At 35.9% G+C, this 21724-nt stretch overlaps 1 protein-coding gene across 8 annotated transcripts in view; it reads left to right on the top strand.

The window, feature by feature from the left end:
• Window positions 1-21724, top strand: part of DNM3 (dynamin 3) — a 552761-nt gene that overhangs the window by 314908 nt on the left and 216129 nt on the right. The window lies entirely within an intron of this gene.

Here is a 21724-nt window from a genome sequence, read left to right as displayed (position 1 = left end):
GTCTGTTTAGGAAGGAGATTTGGAAGGAGCTAGAGATCTATGCACTACAAAGCATTAGCTTCTAGATAAATGTTTTCAGAGAGGAAGGATTAGGCAGTAGAAGAGCATCACATGAAGATAAATTAGAGAGTTTTTTGTTTTGTTCGATTTATGTTTTAAATTCATATACATGGAGCATTTAATATATGTTAAATACTTATTTTTAAGTCCTTTCAGTATCAGGTGGAGCTGCCATTAATATATACATTTAGTGGATGAGGAATCAGGCTGGGGATGTCAGTTATCTTGCCTCGTGTCTCATGGCTAATAAAGGGAGAAGCTGTTGTTTGAACATAGATGTGCTAGACTCAAGCATTTAACAACAAAGCAGGAGGGCAAAGGTGCATGGGGCCCACTCTGGAGTCAGGCCACCACTTACTAGCTGTGAAACTTGGGTTCTTAATCTCTGTGTCTCTTCAGTTTCATTCTATAAAATGTGAATGAAAATAGGATTAAATGAGTTAATATGTGTAAAGCTCATAGTATAGGAAATAAAATGTAGTAAGAACTTCAGTATTAATTGGTGGTGTCAGTATTACAGTTGTTTGTTAATGACAGTCATTTTAGGGTAATCTGTTTGGAATTTATGAATAGCATATCACAATGTTTTTTGTTTGCTTTGTTTTTCTGGCTGAAGGAGCCAGGGACCCTTTAAGTAGGCATTCTCTACATTTCATCTTCTCTAGTCTGCCCACGAACCCCATTATAAATTCTTGGACAGTCCATGTTTGAAGAAGACTGACTTGTACGTTGCACCTTTTTATGACAAAATCATAGAGAAAAAAAATGCATTTCTGAGTTTCTAGGGATCATGCCAACTCCGTCTTCATTTTATACTAAACTAAAAAATAGAGGCAAAAAAAAGAGGTAACTGAGGTAATATTTCTATACTGTTGTTTTTCATGAGCCTGGAGTCCTTAACTTCTGCCCATTCTTTAATTCATGATATTTTCTGTATATTGGTCCTGCATTTTTGTTCCTCCTTAACATAACTCCTGAAAAATAGAGATTGTTTAGTTTTGTGCTTCAAAGAACATACCTCCAATTGCTCTGATGAGTTCAAAGGAAAATGTGAGGAATAGCACATAATTTCAAACAGAAGAAGGTTTGTGGCTGGTACGAATTAACTACTGATCTTGAGTCTTCCTCCCTATACTTACTCTGTATTTTCAAGTTCAGCTATTCCGACTTTTGGGAACGTATAACAATAAAAATACTTTCTTTCTAGTTATTGTGATCATGCTATTGAATAATTCATTATATTTTATTTAAAAATGGAATTTAATGCTGTATTATAAAATTATATGAATAGTTTTTATATTAGAAAGCAGAAAACAGTATATGAGTAGAATATAAGAATGACCTCCTCTGACTAAAAAGTTACATTTCAAAGAGGTATCACTTCATCTACCTATTTACTACAGAAAACAGATTAGCTGTACATTTTACCCAAAACTGTTATTTACTTATTATTTTCCATTTAATACAGTTGGGTAGAGTAGCTGTATACTGTCTAAAACTGCTGTATAGGAAGACCTTAGTGCCAGCTTCTCCTTGGTGGAGAGTAAAGAGATACAAGCACACTTTGGGAAATTTGTTGATACCAACCTTAGACAGGAAGATTAGACTGAAGACAACATCTCACGATGATTGTAAAAGTGACTTAACCAATACTTATTGTGTAGTTATCTTCCGTAGTGCTAATTTCTGTACTCACATGATAGATACAAGTAAATGGGACAGTGTCAAAAAAATTTCTGTAAACACTAGTTCTTGAGTCTTAATTCTCTTCATTGTAGAGGGAAACTGAGAAAAGGGGACAGGAAATTATATTCCAGACACAAGCAATCTCCAGTATGGAGGCTTGGGAGCATGAAAGAGTGTGATATGGACAAAAGCCTTTATATGGGACTGGAGAACAGCACCTGGTGTCTGTTGAGTAAGAGGTGCTTGCTGTTTACTGAATTGATAAGTATTTATTGATAGAGTAAACAGGGTGCTGTGAGAAGAATGATGGGAAACAGCATTCCAGGATGTAACAGGAAAAGGGTAGAGAGCCCCCTAAATAACTGAAACACCATCTTTTTGGTAAGTAGTTAATAACTGGGGTGCTGCTGCTGAGTGAGGAAGCCCAAGCCCAAGTTCTTCATAGGTGTGTCTCCAAGCCTTTCTTCACTTGCTCATTTTTGTTACACCTGCAAATACAGTAGTCACCCCTTATTCAAAGGGACTACATTCCAAGACTTCCCATAGATGCCTAAAACCACAGATAGTACTGAGTTCTATGCATACTATGGGTTTCTTATTTTTCCATCTGATAACCGAGACAGCTACCAAATAACTTATAGGTAGATAGTAAAGGCTGCATAGAAACATTGGACAAAGGGAGGATTCATATCCCACATTGGATGTTGGGACATTTCATCCTGCTACTCAGAATGGTGCATAGTTTATAACTTATGAATTGTTTATTTTTGAAATTTTTCATTTAATATTTTTAGACCACAGCTGACCACAAGAGAGTAAAACCTGGGGAAAGCAAATCCGTGAATAAGGAGGACTACTATACTTACTATTGTACTGTTGTCAGCCTTATGTTGAGTTGGTGGGTTGTGTGACCAATAGAGAAGGGTGGAGTTCTATGTAAATCAGAGATAAGACACAAGATGTGCTGTAATGCTAAGCCAACCACCAAAGAAAGAGTGGAGAATTTCGTGGGCTATTGAAGCACTTGCCAGTTCGAGTAGGCAGGACAGCCTGTGTGGGCTGGAAAACATTTATTCTTAAACAGGCAGTGATGCAGTGCTGAAGTGCTGCTAAAGTAAGAGTATACAGTCATTCTCAGTTTTTCCAAGCTTGGCATTTTTAACCTTCTGGTAATTCTGTCAGTCATTTGTACTATCACACAAAAAGATAGTAAGCTGCCGTTACAGGTGGTGAATAGCTCCTGAAGGGGTTTGAACAAAGAAACAATTTTGAGGCTTGTGTTTTAGAGAGGTTGTTCTGGTAGAGGTGTGAAGGATGGATTGGAAGGAGGAACACCTGGAGAAAGGGAAAATAATTCAGAAGTGACTGCCGTGTGTGAAAGATGATGGATGCTAGAACTAAGGCACTGACAGTGAAGATGGAGATCAGGGATGGAAAAGAGATGTTGAAGTGGTAGAATTAATGCGTGTTTGATGAGCAGTTACTAAGGGAGCTGAGAGAGAGAGAAGAGTAAGGGATGATGCCAAGGTTTTTGTTAAAGCAAATGGGCAGAGTGACAGTATCAATAACCACGTGGGGAATCTAGAAGAAGGTGCCAGTGGTGGGGATGTTAAATGTAATAATTATTTCAGTTTGGGATATACTGAGATTCACACACATGTAAGTCATTCAGGTGAAGGTGTCCGATTGAAAATACAAAACTTAGTCTCAAAAGAGTTTTTTCTTTCTTTCTTTTTTTAAGACAAAGTCTTGCTATGTTGCTGTGTTGCCTAAGCTGGTCTCAAACTCCTGACCTCAAGCAATCCTCCCACTATAACCTCCCAAAGCCCTGGAATTATAGGCTCAAAAGAGAGCTTGAAGTCCCAAAATGAATCAGGGAGAAGTCTAATTTCAAGGAATGATTTCAGGGTAAATTAAAAAGGAAACAAAACTATGGTTAGATTTACTTCTGATTAAAAGTATTAAAGTTTAGGGTTAATAGTTTAGATAATTATTAGCATTAGTGTTTGCCTTTCAAAGATTTAATATTCATTAGTTTTGCTTAGCCTACTTTATTTTAGGCAGTGACTATAAAGCATATTCATCCTTAACTGGAGATCTCTGCAGCTTAAGTCTTCTGGATCATATATGGTCAGGACAAAGCCAGGAAAACAGTATTTAAAAGCCAAATACCTAAGAGAAATGCCAAACTTGAAATCCATAACTCTGAAACGCCAGACTTGAAATGATGATGAGGTAATGGTGATACCATAATAGTATGTTAATAAGAAAAACTAGCTCTGTTGATTTCATTGACTGGAAATATAAATTATGTTATTCTTTATAAAATATACACTTTGCAAAATGGAGACTACTCTTTTGATTATTAGAAAATATTTCTTTAAAGTACAGTAGCCGAACCTTAAACAAATTTTAAGATTGTGTATAGAATGATTTTTTTCCTCCTTTTTTCCTGGGCTTCAGTCCATCAGCTCAGGAAGGAAATATAAATTAACGGAATGTAAGTTTAAATTTTTAAATCCAAGGTTTTGAGACCTGCCCTGCTGAACTGTGGTTCCACTGTGAATATGCTCTCTTTTGAAATAAATGTGTCCATAAATGATGGAAGAAGATTTCAGACCAAAAAATACATTTTTCCTTGGCTACATCTGAGACTTGGATACCAACTCTTGATTTTTACTGTTTGGTTTAGAAGGGACTGAAAAGTTACATGTTGTTGATTTATCTTCCTTGGCTGACATTTTTTAACAAGCACCTCAGTGTTAGAGTTGGTGCCTTGGTTGATGTTTTCTTTTCTTACTCTTTAATATTACTTGTTAATTTACGTTATATCAGAAAAAGCATGCTAAAGTATGTGTTAGTAATGATGTCTACTGAGGAAAGATTGGCAGATTATCCTATGAATGGTACATAGACTGTAAGTAGATTTTTTTGTGTTTTGTATTTTCACAAATGGGTGAAGGATATTGCTGCACCTTTGATTTATTCTCTAATATTGAAGGTAATTATAATAGGAATTAATTACGAATATTAACAAATATTTTCTGAATAAGTTATCACAAAATGGTTCAGAAAGTTTCCATAATTTATCTGAGTGGCTTTATATCTTTCAAGAACAGAAAGTCAAATAGTAGGATAAGCATCAAGCTGTGGACATACTGATTTTTTTAAATTATCTTACTTCATAGGGAGTAAATTTAGTTCATTGAAGCATGCAGCATTCTAACAAAACAAGTACCAAGGAATTTTATTTCTAATAACAGTTTACCAATCTAATTGCCATATACCCTCTCCTGACTTTAGCCAGGCACCTTACAAAATATTATCATTGTTCACACAGGAGACAAAGTGATGTTATGACTGGATCAGCAGAAATGTATTCCCACTTTTGGAAAAGTAATGAAAAGCACATGTACTGGCTGTGAATCAGTAATATCTTTATTTGCAGACAATAATCTTACTAATTCTGCATAAACCTTGATTTTCTTCTTTAATTATTAAAAGTGATTGTAAGTAAACTGATAGACAGGGAAATCACATATTTTAGTACCTCAAAATCTATTAATATTGATTTATCCATTAGTTATTATTGAATACTTATTATAGTTGTAGATTGTGCCATGGGAAAAATAGAGAAAATATAAGGTATAATCCTAATTTCTTGAAGATCTGACAGTAAGAAATGGAAGTAGCCATTCATATATTTAATTTCAGTGACATTAGAAATCCCATATTATTTGAAGGGAATTGAGTGGTATAGATGTTAAGTACAAATAAGAAACTGGAGGAAGGAGACTCCTCCAAGAACTAATAGCAAGAAATAAAATTTCATGAAGGAGATGGGAGCTAAGGTGCACTTTTTGCCAAACATTATAAAAAATTTCACACAATCCAACATTGAAAGAATTTTACAGTGAATATTAGTATATTCCCTACCACACTACTGCATTTTACTATACTTTCTTTATCACATATTTGATATATTTTAATGATAGGTAAAAATTGGACAGACCCAGCTAAAAGGATCAAAGTTCGCTCAAGAGTGGGAAAAGGTAGAAGGTAGCTTTTGTGGAAGACAGCCTCCAATGGTCTCTATACACATTCTTTATAATCCCCTCTCATGTTGTTTCAGGATTGTTTGTGTAAGCGTGGTAGGCTGAGTAATCCCTCCAGCCTACCCAAGGATGTTCATATTTTAATCCCTAGAACCTGTAAATATGTTATGCGGCAGAAGTGACTACACATGTGATTGGTGAATAAGTTAAGGATTTTGAGATGGGGAGATAATTTTGGATTATCTAGATAAACCCAGTGTAATATTAGGGTCTGTATAAGAGGGAGGCAGTAGATTGAGTTAAAGAGAAGATATAGGATGGAAGCAGAAGTTAGAGAGGAAAGAAAATACTATTTTTCTGGCTTTGAAGGTAAAGAGGCTGTGTGTTAAGGAATGTAGGTGGCTTCTAGAAGCCAGAAAAGGAAGGAAATATTTTCCCCAGAACCCCTCATAGGAATGCAGCTCTGCTGACCCATTTTAGACTTATAGTATCCAGAACTATAAGATGATAAATGTGCATTGCATTAAGTCACCAAGTTTGTGGTAATTTGTTACTGCAGCAATAGGAAACCAATGCTGTGACCAATAGGATGTGGCAGGAATTGGAGCCTGTAAATAGCCAGGTTAGTGATCTTGGATGTTTCTCTGGTCACATCTTTCACAGCTCCAGTCAGGAGCTTGACTGCAATCCATGGGAGTCCCTGAGCTAGAATCACCTAGCCAGGCCAGTTACGTATTCCTGACCCACAGGAATATGAGATAATCAATGTTTACTGTTTTAACCATCTTAGTTTGGGAGAAATTTGTTATGCAGCAAAAGATACCTAATTAGTACAGACTGAAAATGTAGGTTGAGGAGGGATTATGGAAGGTTTTGAATGCTAGACTAATTGACTTCTCAGTGGAACCCCAGAAAGATTTTAATCTGTAAAGTGACCAACTCAAAGTAATAGCAAGGTTGATCTATTTGGATATATTGTAGAAAAGAGAGATTGGAGGGAGGTAAAATAGATGTAGTAATATTAGATATTGTACAATATTAGATATTGTAATGAAATCCTGCTCTAGGGACATGAATATAGGAAGGGAAAGGAAAGAACATAGATGAAACTACAGAGAAACTCCATAGGACTTTGTGACTGAATGTGCTTTAGGCAAAGGGAAACTGAGAAATTGAAGATGGTGTGTTTTGAGTTTGAGAGAACAATGGTGTAATTCTGAAAATGGATTTTTTTTTCAGTAATAGCCAGTTTTTCAACATTTCTTTTGCAATAGTCCTCTCTTATCCATGGTTTTGCTTTTGCATTTTCAGTTACCTGTGGTCAACTGTGGTCCAAAAATAGGTGAATATAGTACAAGAATAGAGAGACACACACACAGTACATTCATGTAACTTTTATTTATAGTATATTGTTATAAGTGTTCTATTTTTTTTTTTTTTTTTTTTTTTTTGAGACGGAGTTTCGCTCTTGTTACCCAGGCTGGAGTGCAATGGCGCGATCTCGGCTCACCGCAACCTCCGCCTCCTGGGTTCAGGCAATTCTCCTGCCTCAGCCTCCTGAATAGCTGGGATTACAGGCACGCGCCACCATGCCCAGCTAATTTTTTGTAGTTTTAGTAGAGGCGGGGTTTCACCATGTTGACCAGGATGGTCTCGATGTCTTGACCTCGTGATCCACCCACCTCGGCCTCCCAAAGTGCTGGGATTACAGGCTTGAGCCACCGCGCCCGGCCAAGTGTTCTATTTTATTATTAGTTATTGTTGTCGATCTCTTACAGTGCCTAATTTATAAATTAGACTTTATCATAGGTGTGAATGTATAGGAAAAAAGCTATAGTTTGAGTTTGTTTGTTTATTTATTTATTTATTTATTTGCTACTATCCAAGGCTTCACACATCCACTTTGGATCTTGGAATGTATCCTCCACAGATAAGGGAAAGTGAGGGGACTACTATACTTTCTAAAACCAAGTTGGATAAGTGAAAATATTGAGAAAGATGTTTAGGATAAAGCACTTCATTCCCTGCCTTGTGGAGGCTTAGAAGATAACTAAGATAATTAAGAGACAAAATTGGAGGATGAGACAATAAGAGTTAGGGGTGGGATGACAGTAGGGGAAGTAATGCTAAAAGATACCTAGCCAGGTGCCGTGGCTCACATCTGTAATCCCAGCACTTTTGGAGGCCGAGGCAGGTGGATCACGAGGTCGGGAGTTCGAGGCCAGCCTGACCATCATGGTGAAATGCTGTCTCTACTAAAAATACAATAGCCGGGCATGATGGCGGGTGCCTATAATCCCAGCTACTTGAGAGGCTGAGGCAGGAGAATTGCTTGAACCCAGGAGGCGGAGGTTACAGTGAGCTGAGATTGTGCTACTGCACTTCAGCCTGGGTGACAGAGCGAGACTCTGCTTCAAAAATAAATAAGTAAGTAAGTAAGTAAGTAAATACCTATGTGTTAAAAAGCACTTTGGCTCTGCGTGTACTAACAGCCAACCCAAAGGAAATGCCAACAGTGATGTGGTTTTGGTATCCATGAGACAAAAACAATCTGAGAGAAATGTCTCTATTGGATCTTCCTAAAAGTCATGCACATCCTCAGTATTGTCCTATGGTAAATACTGTAATTCATTTTATAGGGGTTTTTCCCCTTAAAGTGCCCAATGAATATGCAGTCATGCTTTGCTTAGCACTATAAATATATTCTAAAAATTGTGTTGTCAGACATTTTCTTTGTTGTGCAATCATCGTAGAGTATACTTACACAAACCTAGATGGTATAGCCCACTACACACTTAATCTATTTGTTTTGTTCCTAGGCTACAATCCTGTAAAGCCTGTTACTGTACTGGGTGCTGTAGGCAATTGTAACACTGTGCTAAGTATTTCTGTATCTAAACATATCTACACAGAGGAAATGCTATAGTAAAAATACTGTCATATAATCTTATGGGACCACTGTCATTGAAGGTGTGGTCTCTTATCGACTGAAACATGGTTACATGGCACATGGCTGTAATAATAATAAGAAAAAAAGTCCAATTCCAATCCAACACACTGGTGTTAAAAAATAAGCCTAAATCTTGAGAAAGTGTCCAAAGATTGATTTTTCCATAGGGAGTAATTTAGTCATTTATTTAAAAATATTTATTATGTATTATGTGCTTGAATCTGTACAATTCTGAGAGTACAGTAGTAAATTTATATATATATATGAAGTGACGATGACTGGAGAGAGTAGAAGGTTGATATGTAAGTCAGAGAATCCAAAAGTAAGGGAGGGGCAGGAATAAACGTAAATGAAGCAGTTAAAGAAGCAAGAAAGCAAAATGGTACGTGCCATGATGTTGAAGAGAGGGAGAGAGACAGAGAGAAAGGGTGTGCAAGAGAGTGGGAGAGCAAGAGAGCAAAACAGAGAAAGAGACAGAGAGAGACAGAGAATGCACCCTGGTTTATGATAGCTTCAATCTGATATTACAGACATACCAATGAAAGGAAGAAAGAGTTGGTCACTGGGTTTGATTATTAGTTGATCAGAGGTGATATTTAGGATTTCATTGTCAATATAATGGTAAAAACAGAAGCTAGATTGCAGGCGGTTAAGGGGTCATCTTATGGAGATGAAATAGAATAAGTCTTATTCTAGCTCGATGGGCATGTCTGTATCACTTTATGTCTCAGTCCATAAAATAGACGAAAAATGGTGATCCTCCTCTAGTCTAAAATATAAGGAATGCTTTGAACTGCTGCTCGAGAGCTAATGCTCTAAAGCCAGGGCAGTGATAGTATTTATCAGTGTGTACTTTTAATGAAACTGTACTAGGACAGATTGCTGAATTAGTTGGTTTGTGGAGCTTTCTTTCAGAATATCACCTCTAATTTTGCATTCATGAAAAGCATTCCCCTGGCTGGACTAGAATCCAGAATTTTTTGTTTATTACTAGTGGTGCCTGATTGTCATTTGTGGACTTTGATCTACATGTAATGAGGTAGAATTTGGTCATTGGTTGTGTTGCAAAGCTTTTCTGAGTAGTCCTATTGCGTCTTAGTTTTGACAAAGTTTGTTACTCTCACTAGTATTTAATTGGTATTAAATTCAAGATTATTTTTTATAGTGTTGTTTGGAAACAAAAAGAAAAAAATTGGTATGAACATGCTTTGAAAAATTAAAGGATTATATAGGTATTAGTTATAATTATCATTATTAAAGTGATTTAATGGAAGTATTCTATTAAAATAAAATTATAGCTGCTAAATACAAGATGTCATTAAGAAGGGAGAAATTTTTTTTGTTGTTGTTTTGTTTTGTTTTGTTTTTTGAGACAGAGTCTTGCTCTGTCGCCAGGCTGGAGTGCAGTGGAGTGATTTCAGCTCACTGCAACCCCTACCTCCCGGGTTCAAGTGATTCCCCTGTCTTAGCCTCCCAAGTAGCTGGGACCACAGGCGCATGCCACCATGCCAGGCTAATTTTCTTTTTTTGTATTTTAGTAGAGATGGGGTTTCACCATGTTGGCCAGGATGGTCTCCATCTTCTGACCTTGTTATCTGCCTTCCTCAGACTCCCAAAGTGCTGGGATTACAGGTGTGAACACCTGTTCCCAGCTGATAATTTTTTTTTTCTTTTTGCTATGGTTTATTTCAGCTTCTGTGTAACTTACATGACTTTCCAAGAAAAGTGTATACAGGCAATATATATAAATATATGTGTATATTTTAATGATGCTATGCTTGATTGTTTGTGCTTGGAGTATTTGTGGCCTTATTTAATTCCAGACTTATTTTCCAGCATAATTTTGGGAATATGGATTCGATAATTTTTGGATATAACCAAAAAGTACTGGGTGATTACTCTGTAAAAGCACTTCTTCATATTTCACATTTTAATCTTCACAATAACTTCATTAGAGCAGGTGTTACTACTTTTTTATGTATTAAAAAGCAAAGGTTCTGAGAGGTTAATTAGCTTTTTGCCCATGGCATACATAGCAGGGAGTTTACAACTAGAACCCTACCATTAGCAAATAATAAGCTCAGGTGGTGAAAATCAATTTGCTTCAATAAAGCATAATTGTATCTGTAAATATGTTAAAAATATCATATCATGTCTCTGAGTCAAATTTGCATTGTTTTTGAAGCAGCAAGCATTGCCTTCTGTTATTGGGCTGCTCTTGTATAGTTTAGCATGAATGCACAGCAGTTTGCCCTGTAGGAACAAGTCTAGTCTATGTGGATATGTTACCATAATTCAATTAGGTCTCAAGATCAGTACATTAATTTATGTAGAGAATAACTATTATATATTATGGTTTTTCAATATAGAACCATGAGTAAGAGGGTTTATATGTTTATGCATGCTAACCAACATTTGTTTGTTCTTTATGGTTTACCAATTGTTTTGACATTCCTTATTTCACTCATTAGATCCTGATCATTACCCTGTATTGTAGATAGGGCTGAAATTATCTGCCTCATGTTAATCATGAGAAAAATAAAGCCAAAGAATAGGTGTGATTTTCTCACTAGCTTTAAATATATTGGCATAGAAAAATTCTGATAGTCCAAGTGGATTCATTGTAATATCTGCAATGCATTTTATTTCTTATAAAATTAAGAGCTTACTGCTAGACCACAGTTTGATTTAGGTGAAAATTCTCATTGTGTAGCATACTTGAGGAAAAGCAGAAGATTATAAAAAGTTCCTTTTTTTTTCTGCAGGAATAGCATATGATTTATTTGAAGCTTAATTATTTTCCAGAGGAATGCTCAACATGTTTCCAATAGCTGTATGTTTTGTGTTTTTGTAGAGGATTAGAGTAGAAGCTGCCAGTTTCCTCCCAGTGGTGATGTTGCAAATCTCAGAAGTTTAATCTGGAACACTCTGCTCAGTTATGTATATGCATGAACATTTGCCCTACCTATTACTTTACTTTGGCATGTGACATTTACTTGTGAAAATGTCATAATATCTGATAGATGTATTTCCTAGTCACAGATATAATGTAAGAATAAGCATCTGTGTATCAACATTTAAACGATAGTTCTTTTGTTGTTAACTGGCGTGCACTAAGCATTTTACCAAGTGCCGCCACTTCACTGGGCTCTGGGGAACACAGCTCTTCCCTTACTGAACTCATAATCTGGACTGTGAGGCCTACACATCAGGGCAGAAGGCCTCTGGTTTCACTTTTCATATAGTAATTTTGAAAGCATAGGAGACTTAGGAAAATATCTTTTAAAACAAAGATGCTCCTCTACCATTTCTAAGATAAGCTCGTTCTTTCTGGCAAAGGTGATTTTCATTGTTGGTTCATTTCCAGGACAAGAAATGTAGTCTGTCGACATACCCTTCAAAATGATCAGAAGAAAACAAGGAACACAAATACCCAGCCCTGAGCTCTCCATTTTTTCTCTTTATGAATCCTTTCTTATGCTTGAAAACAGTTGAATTTACAGTTTACACACACACACACATACACACACACACACACACACACACACACACACACACACACTCTTCTAGTAGGATGGGTATATATTATCTTGCTATTAGGGCAATTCCCTGAAAGATTACACTACCTCCTTTATGTATAATGTCAATGCCTGATATTAAACAGAAATGAACTATGTGACTATGCTTTCCTTTTTAAATATGTGAACGTATTTCTCTACAGAGTTGTTTTGTAGCCGTATTGCTATTAAAGTGGTGCCCAGCTCCAGGCCTGCAGACTGCTGACACACAATTAATCTCACAAATTTATGAATGCCAAAGCATGGAGCAAAATGAAAACAACTGGGGGAATGTTTAAGGGAAATAGTTGGACTGTATCCAGATGTGCATGTGTAAAACATCACCCCTTAACTCCTCCTCCATATCCTGTCTGAAGACAGGATTTTTTTTTTTTTTTCAAAAATAAACTGGGGTTATTTGAAATAAATTGTGGTCTCTGACTAAAACTGAATAAGCAAAGCCAGTCTGGTCATAATTCTGTGTGTTCTTGTATCTTTGTTTCTTAATTAACTCAATAGGTACTGATGAATCAATCTGCCTCATGGCTGTTTTTGGTGGCTGTTGCCACAACTTTATGAACTCTATTTAAAGATAATATATAAGGGTTTTCAAGAATAATTGTTGATTTCTTTGCGTTTTTGGTTATAATGAAATGGAACTTTTTACCGTTAGAAATAGGCAGCATTATTGTAGTGTGAAGGTCATTAATCTGGGAAGTGAAGTCTGGTCAAGAGGAAAAAAATGTGAGAGCATTTTATAGATTTTTTTTTTGCTTTGTTTTTTAGCAGTCTGTCCAAGATCAGTCAGGGGATGTGGGGAAAACAAAAAACAATTTCTCTTTAAGATACTTAACTCCCTAGATAAAGTATAAAAATGGAGATAATGTTGAACTTGTGTGCATGAAATTAATTTAGGATCTGGCATCACTGGGATATGAAAAACTGGAGGTCATGGGTGCTCTGAAGAAATATTTTGCAGGTTGATGTCCAACCATCATTACATACCTTAGGTGGTATTGGAGGTAAAGTAATAAAACACACTTTTTCCCTTAAATACAAATATTTCCTCAAAAACAAGATAACCAAATCCAGCAATAAAACCAACTCATTTCAATAAAATTTTCTCCACAGACTTGCTTTCTGCCTACTCTATGTAAGAACAAAAATAAAGAAATGAATTAAAATAAACCTGCTCAGAGGTACTCACTAAAACAGAGCATAGAGAGACCTTCTGCCCTGCATGCCCGCCCTCTGTCTGCATAGTGCTCGGAGACTCTATCTGAACATTCAAATTCTGGGCCTTGTTAGGCACAGAGTCCTAAGATTAGATTTCTGTTTTTATTCAAAAAGAGAAAACAAAAGTAGAAAAATTTGAATATCCAGTCTTTTACACCATTGCAGGAAGGCTTAAGGACCCCAATCATCAGTTTTCCTGCAGTTGGTGACTTCAGTATGAAAACAGTATCAGCACTTTAAGAATAAGTATTATTATGTAGTATCATTCCAATTGTGCAGGTAATTATTCAAAGTCCTATTTTAATAATCATGACAACTGAATATAGTTTCTATCAAAATAAAATTTCTTAGTTCCTTTACCGAGAACTGGTAAAAAGGAAACTTTTTAACCAAAGGGAACTAGGTAAGGAAAGACATTGTCCTGTCCCAGATGCCAAAAGTTTAGTGAGAAGTGATGGCCCTAGAGAGGGAAAGGGGATGAGCAGATCACTTGTTTCAGTATTAATGTAGATATGCACGCATGGTGCCTTCTCTAGATCATGTCTCTTATTCTCCATATTGTCTCCACATACTACCCAGTAGAGATATATTTTATTTAGCCACTTTTGGTTTCAAACACAAATAATTTCTGGGAAAGTTCAGTATGGATATATATATATAGTATCATGACAATAAAAGTATTCTATATTATACAAGGTTTTTTTTTTTTTTTAAGTTAACACAAATTAAATTTTGATGTCATAAGTGAAGACTTGGCAAATAAACACTGAGAATTATTTGTGTCACAGTTTAAGGAAAATACAGTGATTCTGGGTTTCAAAACCCAAATACAGTGAAACATTATGAATTTTAAAAATAAGGAATGTGCTTGGGCTGGCAGATGATAAAACATATTAGTTGCTTAAAATTGTTGCCAATTATTTGGTAAATACAGTCAAACATTTTTTTTTTTTTTTGAGATAGGGTCTCACTTTATCCCTGAGGCTAGAGTGCAGTGACCCAATCATGGCTCACTGCAGCCTCCACCTCCTGGGCCCAAGCGGTGCTCCATCCTCAGCCTCCTGAGTAGCTAGGAATACAGGGATGTGCCACCATGCCCAGCTAATTTTTTTTTTATTTTTATTTTTTGTAGAGACAGGGTTTTATCATGTTGTCCAGGCTGATCTCAAACTCCTGGTCTCAAGTGATCCTCCTGCCTTGGCTTCCCAAAGTGCTGGGATTACAGGCATGAGCCAATGCACCTGGCTTCAAACTTTTTTTTCTTTTTTTTTTTTTGCTAGATAATCAACAGTATAATAGATATTAATATAGTAGTACTCAAAACAACAGCTATCATAACAATAATAGCAAAATCTGTGTTCTTGGCTCAGCACTCAAGTAATAGTTTGACCTTGGATTAATTGCTTTATCTCAATTTTCTCTCTGTAAAATAGGGTTGGAACCCTATCCTGCTCACCTCACAAGCTGTGAAGGTCATTTGTTTTATTGTTGCATCTCTGTATCCATTGTTCACAATGTTTTCTAAATCTTCCCATTAAATGATGTTAAAACTCACTAAGAACTCAAACAATCCCAGGCATACTGATGGAGCATTTAGACATGTAGTCTGAATATAGCATCAGACAACCCAAATTATTAAACATAAACAAAGAAAATTGTCACAAAATAAACATGGAAAATAGTATTACATTTACCACCATTTAAATTGCATAAGACATACCCACTACATAAAATAAAACCCATCTGCAGAGACACAGCAGTTTTTATACAGTTGGGAAGTTGGTGATTAAAAATTGGAATTTGGGATTAATTTTTCTTTAGAAATTGAGAAATTTTATTCTTCCTTCTAAACAATTGCCCTCAACACACAGTAATGAGCAGCATGATCTGGAGGGTATGGTGATATCCTAGAACATGTCCTCAAACTAGGTGCTCAGGGCCTAACATGCCTTTTTAAGAAATAAATTGTTTCTGTTAAATGTTGCTCTCTTCATATTGTCTACTTTAAAAGACAAATACTTCTGGGAGACGTAAATCCAGGAGTGGGGAAGAAGGAGAAATCATCTTAGAATTTATTAAATACTGAATCTGAGCCATAGACTTAATATGTGCATTCGCATTGCAGACTTGGGTTTTAGGGTTTAGAAATGAAGAATCCAAATATTAGAGAAGTTCATCACTTTCCTGTCACCCTTTTAAGTGAATGAACTGTGTAGCTGAGATTTGATCTCCCAGTTGGTCTGCGAGCAAGCTCGTTTTCTTCCTTTTGCACACTCTGTACCATATGATAAATTAATTCATGACATGCTTTCTTTTTAACAGCTGAGAAATAGAACACTAAGAGAGCATTGAACATCTGGAAAAAAAAGTGATTTTTAAAGAAAGGAAGGCTAGAAAGCTTAGTCAGTCAACACTTAGGGGCAGGTCCTCTTACTCAGTGGACAGGCCCCGGCCCTGCAGATAAGCAGGTTTTGCTCTTTGCCACAATGGGCTTTAACGGGCTCTGGTACTAAAGCTAAGATGGAATTGAGGGAAACTCCTAATGCCTCCTTTATTCACATCAGTGAGGAGATTGAAAGAGGCCCCTTCAGTGTGTGAATACCTGAAATTAAAGACTAGAAATACCCATTTAGACTGTTTACTTTAGGTTTCCTGTTTACATTTGTTTCAATTTTATTCTCTCACTGGGAAGTACAATTGGAATGCAGAGAAAAAGGGGTGAGCACAAGACAAGGGGAAGTGAAACTCAATTTTGAAAGCAGAACCATTTTTACATTTAAGTTGAACTGTGGGTCTAAAAGGTTCAGCTCTCTGTTGAGAACCATTGTGGGTGGGGTGCATTTGTAACAGAGCTTCACCTAATTCATTCTATATGCTTGGCAGAGGAAAGGCTGAAATCAGAGCCAAATTCCAAAGGGTCTCTGAGGGAAGCAAGGTCACACTCTATTCAGAATTATATAGCAACCTGGCCTAAACAGAAGATTTTTAATGTGTTTTTGCACTTAGGAATCATTTTTCTAGACTTTTGTAATTGTTTAACCATTTCGTGAGGTCTGCTGTAAATGTATGCAAACACTGCTTCATAGCTACATGAAAACAACTGCCAAATAATCTAATCAAGTCAACTAGGTTGATTTCATAGCTGCTTTTGAAACTGGGAATAAAATAATATAAAAGGGTTTATTGATTAGTTCCACTATCATAATAAGCCTGGGGAAATGTCTTAAGAGCCATGTTTTCTCTTTTTTTCCTGAGGAAATTGGCCCATCCCCAAGGAAAAATTGTTTTTTAATTCCAAGCAGTCATATTATGAACAGTTGTTTTATTTTACATTGTTTTATAATTGGCTCTCCTGCATGATTAAACTCATTTGCAAGGCAAAAAGGCAAAAATGTGAGAAGCAAGAAACCAAACGTTGTTAATCAGTAATTGCAATAAAAATGGGAATAAGGAGAAATGTCATTTTAACTCACTTTCTGGGAAGACATTCCAGAGTTTGGGGGATGACAGAACATCTTTTGGGTGCTTAGGGACCAAAAGGGAGTGAGGACTTCAAACTTTGAAGTTATTTTTGCTTACAACCAACCAACTTTACCTCAAAGTGCAGAGTGCTTCAAAGTTAATTTAAACATCGGTTACAAATTCCAAGAAATGTGGAGATATAACCCAGAAAGGCAACATGACCTAGAGAACTGAACAAGGATTTGGGAATGTCAACTTGGTTGTTAACCCTGTGTCAGTTGCTGTTTTTTTTTTTTTTTAACTTTGTAGTGATGAAATACAGTTTCCATTCCCCTGACCACCTTAAAGTAGTACCAACCACAGGTAAAATAATACGGAAGGGACATAATATAAAAGGGGAAATAATTTAGAAGGACAACACCCCCCCGCCCAACTCTTTTTGAAGATGATAGGGATTTAGAGCAAAGTTTTGGTTATTTTTGAGAGGTCCAGAATCCAGGCATCTACCTTTTTTGATAGAAGTTTTCTTCTTTTTAAAAAACCTGCCCCTCTTGTTACTATTTCTTTTTAATGTTAAATTGTCTGGTTGTACCACAGTTTGTTTACTCATTCACCTGTAGAGGGACATCTTGGCTATTTCCAGTTTTTTGGCAATTATGAAAAAAGCTACTCTAAACATTTATATGTTTGTATGAACATCTTTTAAACTTATTTGGGTGAATACCTAGGATTATTTATAATTGCGTCATCATATGGTAAGACTATGTTTAGTTTTGTAAGAAACTACTAAATTATCTTTATAGGTGGCTGCATCATTTTGCATTCCTTCCAGAAATAAATGTGAGTTCCAGTTCCTTCACATCCTTACCTCTATTTGGTATTGTCAAGTTTTTTAATTTAAGGATGTCTGAGTTATTTTTTCTTCATGGATTGTGATTTCGGTGTTATGCTTTAAAACTCTTCACCAAATCCAAATTACCCTGGATTTTCTCTCATGTTATTTTCTAAGAGTTTTATAGTTTCGTGTTCTGTATCTAAGTCTATGATCCATTTTGAATTTATTTTTGTAAAAAGTGTGAGGTCAGTGTGTACATACAGTTCTTTTTTATGTAGATTTATAGTTCCTTCAGCAGCATTTGTTGAAAAGACTATCCTTTCTCTATTGAATTGCCTTTGTCCCTTTGTCCAAGTCAGTTAACTAGATTTGTGTAGTCCGTTTCTGGTCTATATTGTTCCATTGATTTGTGCACCTAGTTTTTCACCAATACTGCACTCTCTTTATTACCATAGCTTTATGGTATGTTTTGAATTTGAGTAGTATCAGTCCTCTGATTCTTCTTCAGTATTATGTTGGCTATTCTGAGTCTTTTACTTTTCTATAGGTTTTAGAAGCAGTTTGTTAATGTCTACAAAATAATTTGCTATGATTTTAATTGAGATTGCATTTAATCTGTAAATCAAGTTGGGGAAAATAGACATGTTAATGTAATTGAGTCTTCCTATTCATGAACATGGAATTTCCCACCATTTATTGAGGTCTTCTTTGATTCGTTTCACTAGAATTTCATTTTCCTCATGTGGATATTTTTCATGTGTCAGTCGAAGTATATCTAAGTATTTATTTATTTTGGGGGTGGCTAACGTAGTTGATTATATTAGCCCATTTTTGTGTCACCATAAAGAAATACCTGAGGCTGGGTAATTTATTAAGAAAAGAGATTTAATTGATTCACAGTTCTGCAGGCTATGCAAGTGTGGCTCCAGCATCTGCTTCTGAGGAGGGCCCCAGGAAGCTTACAATCATGGCAGAAGGTAAAGGGGGAGCAGGTGATGTCACATATTGAGAGAGGGGGCAAGAAAAAGAGAAGGTGCAGGTCCCAGACTCCTTAAACAACCGGATCTCACATGGACTAACTAAGCAAGAACTCATTTATCACCAAAAGGATAGCGCTAAGCCATTCATAAGTGTTCCATCCCCATAATCAAATCACCTCCCACTAGGCCCCACCTCCAATATTGGGAATCACACTTCAGCATGAGATTTGGAGAGAACAAACATCCAAACCATAGAAATGATGTTTTGTTTTTAATTTCAAATTAAGTATTCATTGCTGGTATGTAGGAAGGCAGTTGGCTTTTGAATACTAATCTTGAATCTGATAACCTTGCTTTAATTACTTACTAGTTCTAAAAGACTTTTGGGCAATTGTTCAGAATTTCTGCATGCACAATATGTCACCTTCAGACAAAGACAGTTTTATTGTTTGCTTTCTGATCTGTATATCTCTTATTTCCTTTTCTTGTCTTATGGCATCAGCTAGAATTTCCAGCATGATATTGAATGGGAGTTGTGAGAGGGGGACATCCTTGCCCTGTTCCTGATCTTATGGTAAAGCATCTAGTGTCTCACCATTAAATATGAGGTTAGCTGTGTAGTTTTTTTGTAGATGTTCATTATCCAGTCAAAGAATTTCCCTTCTATTCCTAGTTGGCTGAGAGTTTTTATAATGCTGGTTGTTGTCAAATGTTTTTTTTTCCTGCATCTATTAACATGATCATATGATATTTTATTCTTTAATATGTTGATGTGAAGGATTATATTAATTGATTTTCAAATGTTGAATCATCCTAGCATACCTGGAATAAATCTCACTTGGTTATGATGTATAATTCTTTTTATGTATATTTGGCTTTGACTTGCTAATATTTTGTTGAGGGTTTCTGCATCTATGTTACTGAGTGATATTGAGCTTTAGTTTTCCTTTTTTATAGTAACTTTATCTGTTTTATTTTTTAACTTCTATTTTAGGTTTTTGGGGAACATATGAAGGTTTGTCACATAGTTAAACTCATGTCACAGGGGTTTGTTTACAGATTATTTCATCACCCAGCTATTAAACCCAGTACCCAATAGTAATTTTTTCTGCTACTCTCCTTCCTCCCACCCACGACCCTCAAATAGACCCCAGTGTCTGTTGTTTCAGTCTTTGTGTTCATAAGTTATTATATTTAGCTCCCACTGATAAGTGACAACATGTGGTATTTTGTTTTTTGTTCTTGCATTAGCTTGCTAAGGATAATAGTTTCCAGCTCCATCCATGTTCCCCAGTAGATGATCTCCTTCTTTTTTATGGCTGCATAGTATTTCATGGTATATATGTACCATATATTCTTTAACCAGTTATTTCTCATTGATAGGCATATAGGTTGATTCCATGTTTTTGCTATTGTGAATAGTGCAGCAGTGAAAATTAGAGTGTGTGTGTCTTTATCGCAGAATGATTTATATTCCTCTGGGTATATACACAGTAATGGGATTGCTAGGTCTAATGGTAGTTCTGCTTTGGCTCCTTGAGGAATCACCATACTGCTTTCCACAATGGTTGAACTAATTTACACTCCCACTAACAGTGTATAAGCATTCCCTTTTCTCCACAACCTTGCTAGCATCTGTTATTTTTTGACTTTTTAATAATGACCATGCTGACCAACATGAGATGTGATTTTGGTTTGCGTTTCTCTAGTGATTAGTAATATTTACCATTTTTATATGCTTGTTGGCCGCATGTATGTCTTCTTTTGAGAAGTGTCTATTTATGTCCTTTGCCCACTTTTAAATGGGGTTGTTTGTTTTTCTCTGGTAAATTCATTTCAATTCCTTATAGGTATTAGATATTAGACCTTTGTCATATGCATAGTTTGCAAATATTTTCTCCCATTCTGTAGGTTGTCTGTTTACTCTGTTGATAGTTTCTTTTGCTATGCAGACACTTTTAAATTTAATTAGATCCCACTCATCAGTTTTTGCTTTTGATGTGAATGCTTTTGGTGTCTTAGTTGTAAAATCTTTGACTTTTTCCATGTCCAGGATAGTATTGCCTAGGTTGTCTTCCAGGATTTTTATAGTTTTGGGTTTTACATTTAAATCTTTAACCCACCTTGAGTTGATTTTTATATGTGGCATAAGGAAGGGGTCCAGCTTCAATCTTCTGCATGTGGCTAGCCAGTTATCCTAGCACCATTTATTGAATTGGGAGTCTTTTCCCCATTGCTTGTTTTTGTCAGCTTTGTCAAAGATCAGATTGTCATAGATGTGCAGCCTTATTTCTGGGCTTTCTATTCTGTTCTGTTGTTCTATGTGCCTGTTTTTGTATCAGTACCATGCTGTTTTGATTACTGCAGCCTTGTAATACAGTTTGAAGTTGAGTAACATGATTCCTCCAGCTTTGTTCTTTTTATTTAGGATTGCCTTAGCTATTCAGGCTCTTTTTTGATTCCATATGAATTTTAAAATAGATTCTAGTTCTGTGAAGAATGTCATTGCTAGTTTGATAGAAATAGCATTGAATCTGAATTGCTTTGGGCAGTATAACCACTTTAATGATATTGATTCTTCTTATTCATGAGCATGGAACATTTTTCCATTTGTTTGTGTTTTCTCTGATTTCTTTGAGCAGTGTTTTATAATCCTCATTATAGATATCTTTTACCTCCCAGATTATCTGTATTCCTAGGTATGTTATTCTTTTTGTGGCAATTGTGAATGGAATTGTCTTTCTGATTTTGCTTTTGTTTTGGCTGTTGTCAATGTATAGAAATGCTAGTGATTTTTGTACATTGATTTTGTGTCCTGCAAATTTGCTGAAATTGTTTATCACCTGGAGGAGCTTTTGAGCTGAGGCTATGCGGTTTTCTAGTTATAGAATAACGTCTGCAAG

The sequence above is a fragment of the Cebus imitator genome, unplaced genomic scaffold (genome assembly GCF_001604975.1).
Source record: "Cebus imitator isolate Cc_AM_T3 unplaced genomic scaffold, Cebus_imitator-1.0 Scaffold62, whole genome shotgun sequence".
Classification (NCBI taxonomy): domain Eukaryota; kingdom Metazoa; phylum Chordata; class Mammalia; order Primates; family Cebidae; genus Cebus; species Cebus imitator.
The sequence above is the reverse complement of the archived record's forward strand: the minus strand, read 5'-3'. Positions and strand labels throughout refer to the sequence as shown.